Source organism: Pseudophryne corroboree, chromosome 8 (genome assembly GCF_028390025.1).
Source record: "Pseudophryne corroboree isolate aPseCor3 chromosome 8, aPseCor3.hap2, whole genome shotgun sequence".
NCBI classification, from domain to species: Eukaryota; Metazoa; Chordata; class Amphibia; order Anura; family Myobatrachidae; genus Pseudophryne; species Pseudophryne corroboree.
Genome location: NC_086451.1, coordinates 268,160,983 through 268,173,128, shown reverse-complemented (window position 1 = coordinate 268,173,128; position 12,146 = coordinate 268,160,983). Strand labels below are relative to the sequence as shown.

General features: G+C 45.4%; 1 protein-coding gene across 3 annotated transcripts in view; it reads left to right on the top strand.

The window, feature by feature from the left end:
• Nucleotides 1-851: 851 nt before the first annotated feature.
• The window catches only part of ZBTB33 (zinc finger and BTB domain containing 33), a 45,246-nt gene continuing 33,951 nt past the window's right edge, over nucleotides 852-12,146 (top strand). The window contains exons 1-2 of one of the 3 annotated variants that reach the window (XM_063937235.1): nucleotides 853-956; nucleotides 5,661-5,751. The gene's annotated coding sequence lies outside the window, so the exon portion shown is untranslated. Of the gene's footprint in view, nucleotides 957-997; nucleotides 1,265-5,660; nucleotides 5,752-12,146 lie in introns of those variants that run through there. The other 2 variants (XM_063937237.1, XM_063937236.1) reach the window with 2 other exon arrangements.

The window sequence follows — 12,146 nt, the reverse complement described above, 5'->3', positions numbered from 1 at the left end:
AGTGCGAACATTGCGCATGCGTACTAAGCGGATTTTCATTGCGATGCGATGAAAAATACCGAGCGAACAACTCGGAATGAGGGCCATTGTACGTTGTTTTATGCACATATAATGCATCGTATATGATCAGCATCATTTTTGAGTGGCAATTCCTTCCAGGTATGCTTCATCAAATGACATAAAACTCCAAATTGTGTGCTAGAGCCTCGCGGGGGGATTGAAGGGAAATCTTATGAGAAATTGGATAGGATGCATCATGCTGGTCGTCCTAATGTATGCATACCTCCAGCTTTAATTAAATAGGGTGATGATGGTTAAACGTAAAACCAGGCAGCAACCAATGTGGCAATGACCAGCTGCGGCCACAGGGTGCACGCAGCACAATAGGGGGAGTGATGGTGAGGGGCAGAACCCTGGACAGCTCAGAGCAGCACGTGCACAGCAATAAAGTGGGGCCGCCTACTGCTGCGCCCAGCACTGGCTGCACGGTGATTACCAGGCCTGCCGCAGGGGGGCGCTCGTCGCTTTGTCTATCTGCAGCATTGTGCAGCGCCTCAGCGAACAAAGGATTTTTTTTCCCAAAACATATATAAGGGAGTTATCTGCGTGCGAGTAACTCGCGTACTTCTATCAGCGTGGTGGTAGGAATAATAATCACGATACAGTGTGCGCTGCAAACGGGTTATTACGCAGACACATGGAGCACCCGGGCGGTGGGCATATTACATTCGTGCAGAGGAGAATGTATGTAACGTAATCTCGCGATATCTTGCTCCCATGCTGCGGCGGAAGTTGCCGATATTCTCCGAACACCAGTCGGGCGTTGTATGCACGGACGCCCCCTGGCGGTCAGTGGCTGCTACTGCAGCGGCGCTTGGTGGCTGCTGCGGGAGGAGCCTCTGATCACTCGTTGTCTGCACGGAAGCCGAGGCACCGGGCGGCCCCGGGGACAACAGGTAAATACGGCTCAGCGCGGTCCGGGGTGAGGCAGCACCCATCTGCCAGACCGGTGTGGGGAGAAGTGACGGAGGTGACGCCGGCATCGCCGGGGCTGAAGCAACGGGCCCGGGGCCTAGCCGCGTCACCGCCAGCAGCCCGCCCGGCCCATTGTGCTCCCCGTCCCGGGTGTGTGCGGAGCAGGGAGGGGTGCGCGGCGCTGGCAGAGGGGTAGCCCTCGAGCAGTGAGGCCCGGAGGGGAGTGTAGGCCGCCGGCGAGAGACGGGGTCTCCCCGGACCAGTGCCCCACGGATCACCCCGCTGCTGGGTATGTGACAGTGCGGCGCATCCCTATCACACCCCACGCAGCGGCCGTGGTGCCGGGGGAGAGGCTGGCACATGGGCCTGGCTGCTGCATGCACACAGGGGAGAATAGGCCTCGGCCCGGCCTGACTGCAGTGCGAGCCTCTGCAGTGCTGGCTCCCCAGGCAGTGGGAGGAGGGGTGGGGAGCATGTGGCTGCACAATGAGAGCCCAGTGTGGGCCAGTGTGTAACATGCAGCTGAGCAATGTGTCACTGCTCGCTTATGTTCTTAGCAATTGCATGTGCTGCTACCTGTCCCCCTGAGCCAATGACCGATCTCTCTCCCTAATTAGGGGCTGGGATATAGAAATGGAGTTTTATTTATTTATTTTGTAATTTCCTGCCACATCCGTCCATGCATGACACAGTGCTATAAAGTGGGTCGGGGGTCCTGATCGCATGGCATGCTCTTTGTTGTGCTGGGGAAGGGTGAGGCACTGATTCACAAATATTATGTGTCTGTGTGTGTGTAGGAGTGTGTACTGTAGCTCTATCTCTTCACTGTCAGCAGACAATTTCCGACACTGCCAAATTGAAATTTAAAGTTGTTTGCATCCCAATTAACCCTGGTTGTGTTCTCAGGGCGCCTTAGTATCTTGTAATCAGGTTATAATGCTGTGCACTTCTTTATTAATTTACTTTTCATTTTTAATGTGTGTATGCAGCCAGCTCAATAGATGTTTATGGAAATGTTAAGCACAGGCATATTCTGCCACAAATGTCCATTTTGAAATGTACATGCTCTCTCTGCTTTTAGTGACTGATTCTTGTAGTGGGACAGTATACATGTGTTGCTTAATGTTCAAAACCAGCACTAGTACAGTTGTTCACAAATGTGTTTTGAATCATGGCCCCCCCTTAGAGTTTAAAGGGCCCTACACATTGAGCAGTCTGCGCCGAGCTGCCTGATGGCGGATACGGCCGACCCAGCGGCGGGGGGGGCAGTGACGTGGGGGAGTGAAGTTTCTTCACTCCCCCCGTCACCCGGCTCCATAGAAGTGCAGGCAAATATGGACGAGATCGTCCATATTGGCCTGCATGCACAGGCGACGGGGCACCAGCGATGAACGAGCGCGGGGCCGCGCATCGTTCATCGCTGGTGCCTCCACACTGAAAGATATGCAAGGTATCTCGTTCATTAATGAACAAAATCGTTCATATCTTTGAGTATTATCGCCCAGTGTGTAGGGCCTATAAGAATTATGTTTCATAGCACTACCAGACCAAATGTTTCTTATAGGCCCTACACACTTGTCGACCTGCCGCCGATATGGCCGGCAGGGGAGGGGGGGGTAGTTTCCAAACTCCCCCTGTCACCCGGCTCCATAGCAGTGCATGATAATATGGACAAGATTGTCCATATTGGTCTGCATGCATACGTGACGGGGCACCAATGATGAATGAGCGCGGGGCAGCACATCATTCATCGTTTGTGCCTACGCACTGAACGATATAAATGAGTTCTCATTCATTAATGAACGAGAATGTTCGTATCGGTCAGTGTTATCTGACCGTGTGTAGGCACTATAACTGAGAAATTTAGAAAGGAATGCCAAATTAAATTGTTTATATGTCATCCTTAGGTTCAGTTGTGTGGTGAGGGACAAGATTTGCTTATGTTTATCCACACGTTTTATATTTGGCAGCCACCAGCACTAGTTTTGCCTGTTACGTTGACCATATATAATTTGAATTTGTCCTGGACCTACAATCCAAGGCACCCTTGCAAGTGCCCTGAGCACCCCAGGGTGCCACAGCACACAGTTTGAGAACCACTGCACAAATATATTTCCAGGGTTCCATGGGGTGCCATGCAAGTTGAATTTTGACTTCCACCGAAGTCACAGTTGCTAGGCAAACTCAGTAGCGGTCTGATGCCAACAGGAGGATTCCTGCATAACACGCTTGTTGGCGGGATTCCCTGAAAGAGATGCTGAAAATGGCTGCCCAGAACAGCAAGCAGAATTTGTGTTCTCATAGCTCTTCCCGCAGCACACTTTATGAAAAGACAGTAGAATTGATAACATAATGCTAATTGCAGATTGAGTTATGCACTTATGGAATTATTGTAAACGTAATAGACTTTAATTGCAGTATGTACACCAAAGATCCACTCTAGTCTGAGGCATAATTAAAAATAAGCAGTGCTTCATACCAGCCGTGTCCTGTGTCAGTGCGTCAATTTCCTGTTGGACCTCACGTCTAATTGTGACTGTTTTTACGGGTCTGGTGTGTGTTACTATTTTATTATAGGGCCTGTTATGGCATCAGGTCATTTAATACATCTTTCAAAATAAAGTTATTCCAGACACTAGAAAACCTATGTAAACTTCTGAGGTTTATGTAGAGTTGGACGTGAACACATTTTGTAGGCTTTTTACCCTGCCAAATGTGCTTTTTGTATTGCACATGTGCAGTAAAAAGGAGTATGTCTCAGTGTGCACGCAGACTGGGATGTATTTTTCTCGTTGTGCCTCTCTACGCTTAGGAGGGGAGAAGGGGCATGCTTGCGTAGCCTGGTTACCTCAAAAGTCTGTTAATCCATGTTATATTATATGTAGAGGTGAATATGCACTGTTGAAGGCATACAATATCTGTTGTGGCTGTCCCCGGAGCAAAATTTGTGCTGATGATAATGATCACCAGTGAGATTTAGATTAAAACAATAGACTCTAAAGAGAAGAGAAAATTTAATTTAAAAAAAAGTGCATTCCCTCCTGTCACTACTAGTATTTGGCTATGTGCTGATTACACTATAGCAAGGAAACTGAGAGGGTCATTTGCACAAGTTTTACTGCACGGGTAAAGCTACGGGTTTAACGCCCAGAGCTAATCCATTATTTAGCCTCACTGGTTATTCATAAAATGCGGATTCTAATGGGTTACCCCCTTGTGTTAAATGCAGGGGGGTTGTATTTAATGCAGATTTTTTTTCCTTGCAGCTACTGAGCTTGCAAGGAAAAATCCTGACTCTGGGGATTAGCTCGCAGGGTTCCTGCAGCTAATTGAATCGGACAGCGTGGCTAATTGGATATTCCCCGGAGTGTGGAGTCCTTTTGGTACGAAAAGGGTGTGGAGAGCACTAGGGCTATTCCCATCAACCTTGGAGTTGCTGTTGGGTAATTACAAAAAAAAAAAAGGTAAATAATGTGGGGAATTACAGGCCCCAGCATTCATAGGCCACATTTAGAGGGTTGGGCATGCTAAAACTTGTACTACAAGGTCCATCATACTCAAGGAACTACAAGCGCCAGCATGCATTGGCTTCCTGGGACCTGTAACTAATAAGAAACAACCCCTATAAAACTATAGTTGACAGAACTTTTGCATCCATGCATGCTATTAGGAAAGTTGAAGGTGATTGGCTGTACACGATTACACTGACCACTGTGACAGTGGTTTTTCATTTGGAACAAGTTCAGTGTTATGTTCAGTGGCGCTTTCAAAACAGGAAGTCAGTTGTGCATAGGAAAATGCTATTTCCAATAAGCTAAATTATTTACAAATGTATTTGTGTATCTGCATTTTTACTAGCACCTTTCTAAAAGAGACCATGGGGTCGATTCTATTCGGCAATTTAAGAATAGCGCCGGGAATTAGCTCCCGACGCTATTCAATTCAGCTCCAGTTAAGTCGGCGATGTCCCGTTCTCGCCGACTTAACAGGTAGTTTTGTCGGGAGAACGGCCATTCTCCGACTTAACTACCCGCGGCGATGCTGATTCCCGACAGAATCAGCCTCGCGCCGGCCGCGAGGCAGCACTTTTGTCTGGTTTCTTCTCTCATCCCCCGGGGATGAGAGAAGAATTCCCGATAATTGCGGGTCACTAGCAGCTGAATTGAATAGCGTCGGGAGCTAATTCCCGGCGCTATTCTTAAGTTGCCGAATAGAATCGACCCCCATGTAATGTAAGTTTGGGCAATGGAGTAGATTGACAAGTCTTCTATTTAGCTATTTCTGTAAAGTTTTGTTCAGTAATTACCAATAATCCTTTAACATATTCTATTTCCTGCCCAGCAACTGGAAAAACATGGATATGCAGACTAAAGGCCCATACACACTGGGCGATTTTGAGCTCAAAGTAGCTCATTTTTGGCATTTTTAGCTACTTTGAGCTTACACTTGTCCAGTGTGTATGGGCTAGCGGTGAGCGCTCAGTGTTCCTTCTAGGCTGTTTCAGCAGGGTGCTGCACCCTGCCCATTTTTGATCTGTGAAAAAGCACCCTGCCCTTTTTCAGTGCACCCTACAGGACCATAAATCACCCCCTTGTATACAGAATGCAACAGTCAGAGTGCATATTACAATGTTATTGTCTATTCCTTGCCTATCTCTGAAATTGGAGCACAATTTATATCCTTAGTGAACTGGATGGCAGATGAGGGACTGTAAAGGACATCACTTTTTTGGCTGCCTGCAAAGCACAGCACCTTGATAAAGAGGGAAAGGACAGGGTAAGCAGTGAGCAGTTACTGCTTACAGTATTTCCTTAGTAGAACAGACTTTTTTTTATTTTTTTACCTATATATTTTAACCCTTTGCTTAACTTTTCTGTTTTATAACACATACGGATTATAACCACTTCAGCACTGGAGGAGACATTTATAATTATCTACTTAAGTATATGCTACAGCCAATCTTTCAAGAAGACTGGACATATACAGTATGTTGCTCAGTACAGATGTTGGGTGTTACATTGGCGTCCTGTATGTATGTATGGGTATATGATATACTAAGGGGAAAATGTATGTACAAAAACTATAAACATTTGCGCTATGCTTTGTGCGCAAAGCGTCACATCAAAAATGTGCACTTCAAAATAAAAATGTGCCCTCCTCAATGATCAGCACCCTGCCCTAAAAAAAAATCGTAGAGTGAACACTAGCGCTGATGCGCACTCCCGCATCATCGCTAGCCGTTGCCGTCAGTCAGGCTGTACAGCCGAGTGAAGCACTTTTAACAGTCTCCTACTGTGGAAAGTGTTTCACCCATTACCCCCCACACCCCTGCTGAACATCGCTGACACAGGAAAAAGAAATCATTGTGTATGCACTGAGCTATTTTCCTGCCAGCGATGTTCACGATCATCGCTGGGCAAAAACACCCAGTGTGTGTACACTGTAAGGCATACAGGAACTGTGGGGCAGATGTATTAACCTGGAGAAGGCATAAGGAAGTGATAAACCAGTGATAAGTGCAAGGTGATTAACGCACCAGCCAATCAGCTCCAATATGTAAATTAAGTTAGAAACTGATTGGCTGGTGCATTTATCACCTTGCATAGTGTTCCCCCTAGGAATTTTTGAGGGCAGGGTGCCGGTCTGTGGGGGCACTTGTGCACGCGTCTGGAAACGAGGCGTGACTATGTAAAGTGTGGGCGGTGGTGTAACTTAAGGGGGCGTGGGTGGCTGGCTGCGTCACTAAAAAGGGGGTTGGTGGTGTCACTAAAGGGGGCCTGCCTAGCACCTACGGAGGTGCTGGGCTTCCCCCGAGCGCTCTCCCGTAGCGTGAATGGATGCTGTGCGCATGCGCACGGCATCTATGCACGCTGGGAGAGCAGGAAGCGGGCAGGCTGTTTAGCAGGGCGCCGCAGAGAGGGCAGAGTGGGTTTTGCCTTAATAAAATCGGGCAGGGCGCGGCTCCCTGCTAAGACAGCCTAGCGTGAACACTATTGCACTTATCACTGGTTTATCACTTCCTTATGCCTTCTCCAGGTTAATACATCTACCCCAATATCATACACTTTTTATAGTGTGTACACCAGATCTGTTGTACCTAGCCCATCATTCGTTGAACGTGCTGCATGTCCAATGGGACGATTCCACAGTCGACGCAGATGTAGTTACATGCAGCAAGTAACACTACATTACGCTGTCATATGGCGGATCATGCAGTGCGTAGCGCAGCACGGATGGTGTAATGGTTAGCATTACTGCCTCACAGCACTGAGGTCATGGGTTCGATTCCCACCACAGCTCTAACTTTGTGTAGTTTATTCTCCCCGTGCTTGTGTTGGTTTCCACCTGGTACTCCGGTTTCCCCCCACAATCCAGAAATATACTGGTAGGTTAATTGTCCCCTAACAAACATTAATCCTAGTGTGCAAGTGGGTGCATCTACATGTGTTTAGGTCAGACTAGATGGGTCAAGTGGTTCTTATCTGCTGTCAAATTCTATGTTTCTATGTGTTTGATGGATGCGATGTAGCATTACATTGCGTTGCTGGGTCTGAATATCGCATGGTGTGCTATAGATGTGCAAAACTGTCATTGATATATTTACGTTACGTACAGTTGCAGGTGACAGTAGGGGGGGTCATTTTTATTGTATCTTACTTTGGGGGACTTTTGCCGCCCACTGACGCTGCATTATCACAGCTAAATTCTGGAAATTTGTCTTGTAGAATTTGTGGCTGAACATACGACCAGTGTCGAGTTGGATCACTGTTGAGCTTATTAATAAAACTAGTTGGAAGATGACCAAAGATGACTGCACTGACAGTCAGGCCAGTAGCGGGCCATACAGTCTGTCTAGACCAGTGCTTCTCAAACATGGTCCTTAGTACCCTAAACAGCATGTTTTTCATGTCCTCTCTAGATCTTTAAAATGTGACCTTGACAATAACACCTGTGCCCAGTGAGGTGATCTGTAAAATGTTACCTGTTAAAGGTCCTGAGGACCGGGGTTGAGAAACACTAGTGTAGGCTAGAAACCACATTGCTCAAACAAACCCTGGAAAGATTCTGTCTGCATTGACTGTCAGAGTTCTCCTTCTGCTGTCACATGTAGGTAGTGTTTAGTCCTTATACAGTAGTACCACAGGGAAAACAATTACCCTGTAGAAATCTGGCACTATAAACACAAATATTAAATTTGCAGTTATGAAAGCACCACAGTAAATAATTTATTTTATAGCTGCTCCTAATTAGCAAACTGGATGCCTAGGTATAAAGATAGAGCAATGTTTGTATAAATTGGACAAACAAGGAGCGCTTATAAAATAACATGTCGCAATATGTTATCAGTACATTAATAAAAAAACAATTATGTACATAAATAAAGATAAAACCAATCTAAAGTGGCAGTGAATAGAGCATAGCAATTTAAGGTATAATATAATGTAGGACTTGAAGTAATTATGCAGAGTTGAGGTCCATAAATTGGTAGTATTTAGCTGATTATGTCCAGAATTGAAGAAAAAAATTATTTTTACTGTAGATATAAAGTTCCGAGATTTAGTCCCTACACAGATCTGCATCGGGAAAGGAGGTAGAAGTGAACAAGTCTTTTAAACAATTACTTCACAGATTATAAATCATACAGCTTTGTGTTAAACTAAGCTAGAAGCTCATGTGTAACCTGCCCTTCAAAGCTAGAATATCTTATAAAAAAAAATTCACCAATTAAGCAGTTTTTTTTCTATAATGCAGTTTTGTAACTGTCTTCTTTTTTGTGGGATATTAATATAGTGGCAGGGTCTTTTTGGTTAATAAGCTGATTCCTGAGGGTTAACTGATCTGAGTCGGAACGTATCACCATCATGCACATATTGGAGATAGAGGGGTGTGGCAAAGCCTCTCTGCTCAGTATATCATATGTCATGTAACTGTTGTTGCCATGGTAATTCCCTGATACTTGTGAAGCTAAAACTGCAAATCTAGTCGTAAGGAAGAAATAACACTTGGTAATTTTTGGGATTAGTTGCACACACATTTTAAGACCATTGTTTGTATGTTGGACAGTAGTTTCTTCAAATATCTATTATTTTTTTTCAATTCGAATACTGGATCGCTATATAGAAATGGGCCACTAGATGGTGCACTATTCCCTGTTAAACAGAAAATACTGCAAACACTTTCCCATTGACTAGTGCTTAATATTTATTTATTATTACCAGTTATTTATATAGCGCGCACATATTCCGCAGCGCTTAATATTCTATAGCAGTATTGTAAATAAAATTTAAAAAAATAACAATAATAGTTATATTATCTAGATTCTCATTTGTAACCAATGTTTTTGATATTTTACTTTTTAGTTTGTTATTAATGAAGTGTAATATTAATAATGAGAAAAATAACATGGCAAGGCAGCTTGTGTTTCCAACTCCTACATTAAGAATCTTATTATAAAATTCAGCCTTCTCAGTAGCAATTCTTAATTTGAAATCCAGCGTCTTTCATAACAATCATTTCTGAAATTGAATAAAAGATGGCTAGGATTTGTTTTTTTATCCTGATTGTACTGTATTAGTACAATAGTGGTATGATAGTGGAAGAATTACATTTTATTTTTTGTGAATTTATTCTTTTCTCATCAACAATGCTTCCAAATTTTCAACTAATGATGAAGCGTCTATGGGGTCGATTCAATTCGGCAACAGTTGAATAGCGCCGGGAGTTTGCTCCCGGCGCTATTCAATACAGCGACGGCTGACCCTCAATTGTCGGGAATTCTTCTCTCATCCCCGGGGGATGAGAGAAGAAACCCAACTAAAGTGCTGCCGCGCGGCCAGCGCGAGTCTGATTCTGTCGGAAATCGGCATCGCCGCAGGTAGTTAAGTCGGAGAATGCCCGTTCTCCTGACAAAACTACCTGTTAAGTCGGCGAGAACGGGCCATCGCCGACTTAACTGGAGCTGAATTGAATAGCGTCGGGAGCTAATTCCCGGTGCTATTCAACTGTTGCCGAATTGAATCGACCCCTTTGAATATACATTTTAAAAATGTCGATATAATTGTGGCAGTGTACACAAGCAATCTGCCATTGCTGTACCTGGAGCGGTGTAGTCTTGTGGCTAGGAATGGTTTCGCTAGTCAGGTCTTAATTTGTCATCTGTAAACTTTAATTGGCTTAATTGATGCTATGATTTCTCTAACGTCCTAAGTGGATACTGGGACTCCGTAAGGACCATGGGGAATAGCGGCTCCGCAGGAGACTGGGCACAAAAGTAAAAGCTTGAACTAGCTGGTGTGCACTGGCTCCTCCCCCTATGACCCTCCTCCAAGCCTCAGTTAGATTTTTGTGCCCGAATGAGAAGGGTGCATGCTAGGTGGCTCTCCTGAGCTGCTTAGAGTAAAAGTTTATTTTAGGTTTTTTATTTTCAGTGAGTCCTGCTGGCAACAGGCTCACTGCATAGTGGGACTAAGGGGAGAAGAAACGAACTCACCTGCGTGCAGAGTGGATTGGGTTTCTTAGGCTACTGGACATTAGCTCCAGAGGGACGATCACAGGTTCAGCCTGGATGGGTCCCGGAGCCGCGCCGCCGGCCCCCTTACAGAGCCAGAAGAACGAAGAGGTCCGGTGAAATCGGCGGCAGAAGACGTTCCTGTCTTCAACTAAGGTAGCGCACAGCACTTCTGCTGTGCGCCATTGCTCTCAGCACACTTCACACTCCGGTCACTGAGGGTGCAGGGCGCTGGGGGGGAGCGCCCTGAGACGCAATAAAAAACAGAAATACCTTAGGATGGCAAAAGAAATACATCACATATAGCTCCTGGGCTATATGGATGTATTTAACCCCTGCCAGTTTTCCAGAAAAAAGCGGGAGATAAGGCCGTCGTGAAGGGGCGGAGCCTATCTCCTCAGCACACAAGCGCCATTTTCCCTCACAGTTCCGCTGGAAGGACGGCTCCCTGACTCTCCCCTGCAGTCCCTACAGAATCAGGGTAAAAACGAGAGAGGGGGGGCACTATTGGCAGCTAAATTATAAACAGCAGCTATAAAAGGGAGTAACACTTACATAAGGTTATCCCTATATATATATATATATATATATATATATATATATATATATATATATATATATATATATATATATATATATATATATATATATAGCGCTCTGGTGTGTGCTGGCAAACTCTCCCTCTGTCTCCCCAAAGGGCTAGTGGGGTCCTGTCCTCTATCAGAGCATTCCCTGTGTGTGTGCTGGGTGTCGGTACGATTGTGTCGACATGTATGAGGAGGAAAATGATGTGGAAGCAGAGCAATTGCCTGTGTTAGTGATGTCACCCCCTAGAGAGTCGACACCTGACTGGATGGTTGTATTTAAAGAACTACGTGACAATGTCAGCACTTTACAAAAAACTGTTGACGACATGAGACAGCCGACAAATCAATTAGTGCCTGTCCAGGCGTCTCAGACACCGTCAGGGGCGATAAAACGCCCATTACCTCAGTGGGTCGACACAGACCCAGACACGGATACTGAGTCCAGTGTCGACGGTGAGGAGACAAACGTAATGTCCAGTAGGGCCACACGTTACATGATCACGGCAATGAAGGAGGCATTGAACATTTCTGACACTACAAGTACCACAAAGAAGGGTATTATGTGGGGAGTGAAAAAACTACCAGTAGCTTTTCCTGAGTCAGATGAATTAAATGAGGTGTGTGATAAAGCGTGGGTTTCCCCCGATAAAAAAGTGCTAATTTCTAATAAATTATTGGCACTATACCCTTTCCCGCCAGAGGTTAGGGCGCGTTGGGAAACACCCCCTAGAGTAGATAAAGCGCTCACACGTTTATCTAAACAAGTAGCGTTACCGTCTCCTGATACGGCCGCCCTCAAAGAACCAGCGGATAGAAGGCTGGAAAATATCCTGAAGGGTATATACACACATACTGGTGTTATACTGCGACCAGCAATCGCCTCAGCCTGGATGTGCAGTGCTGGAGTGGCGTGGTCGGATTCCCTGACTGAAAATATTGATACCCTGGATAGGGACAGTATATTACTAACTATAGAGCATTTGAAGGATGCATTACTATATATGCGTGATGCACAGAGGGATATTTGCACCCTGGCATCAAGAGTGAGTGCTATGTCCATTTCTGCCAGAAGAGCG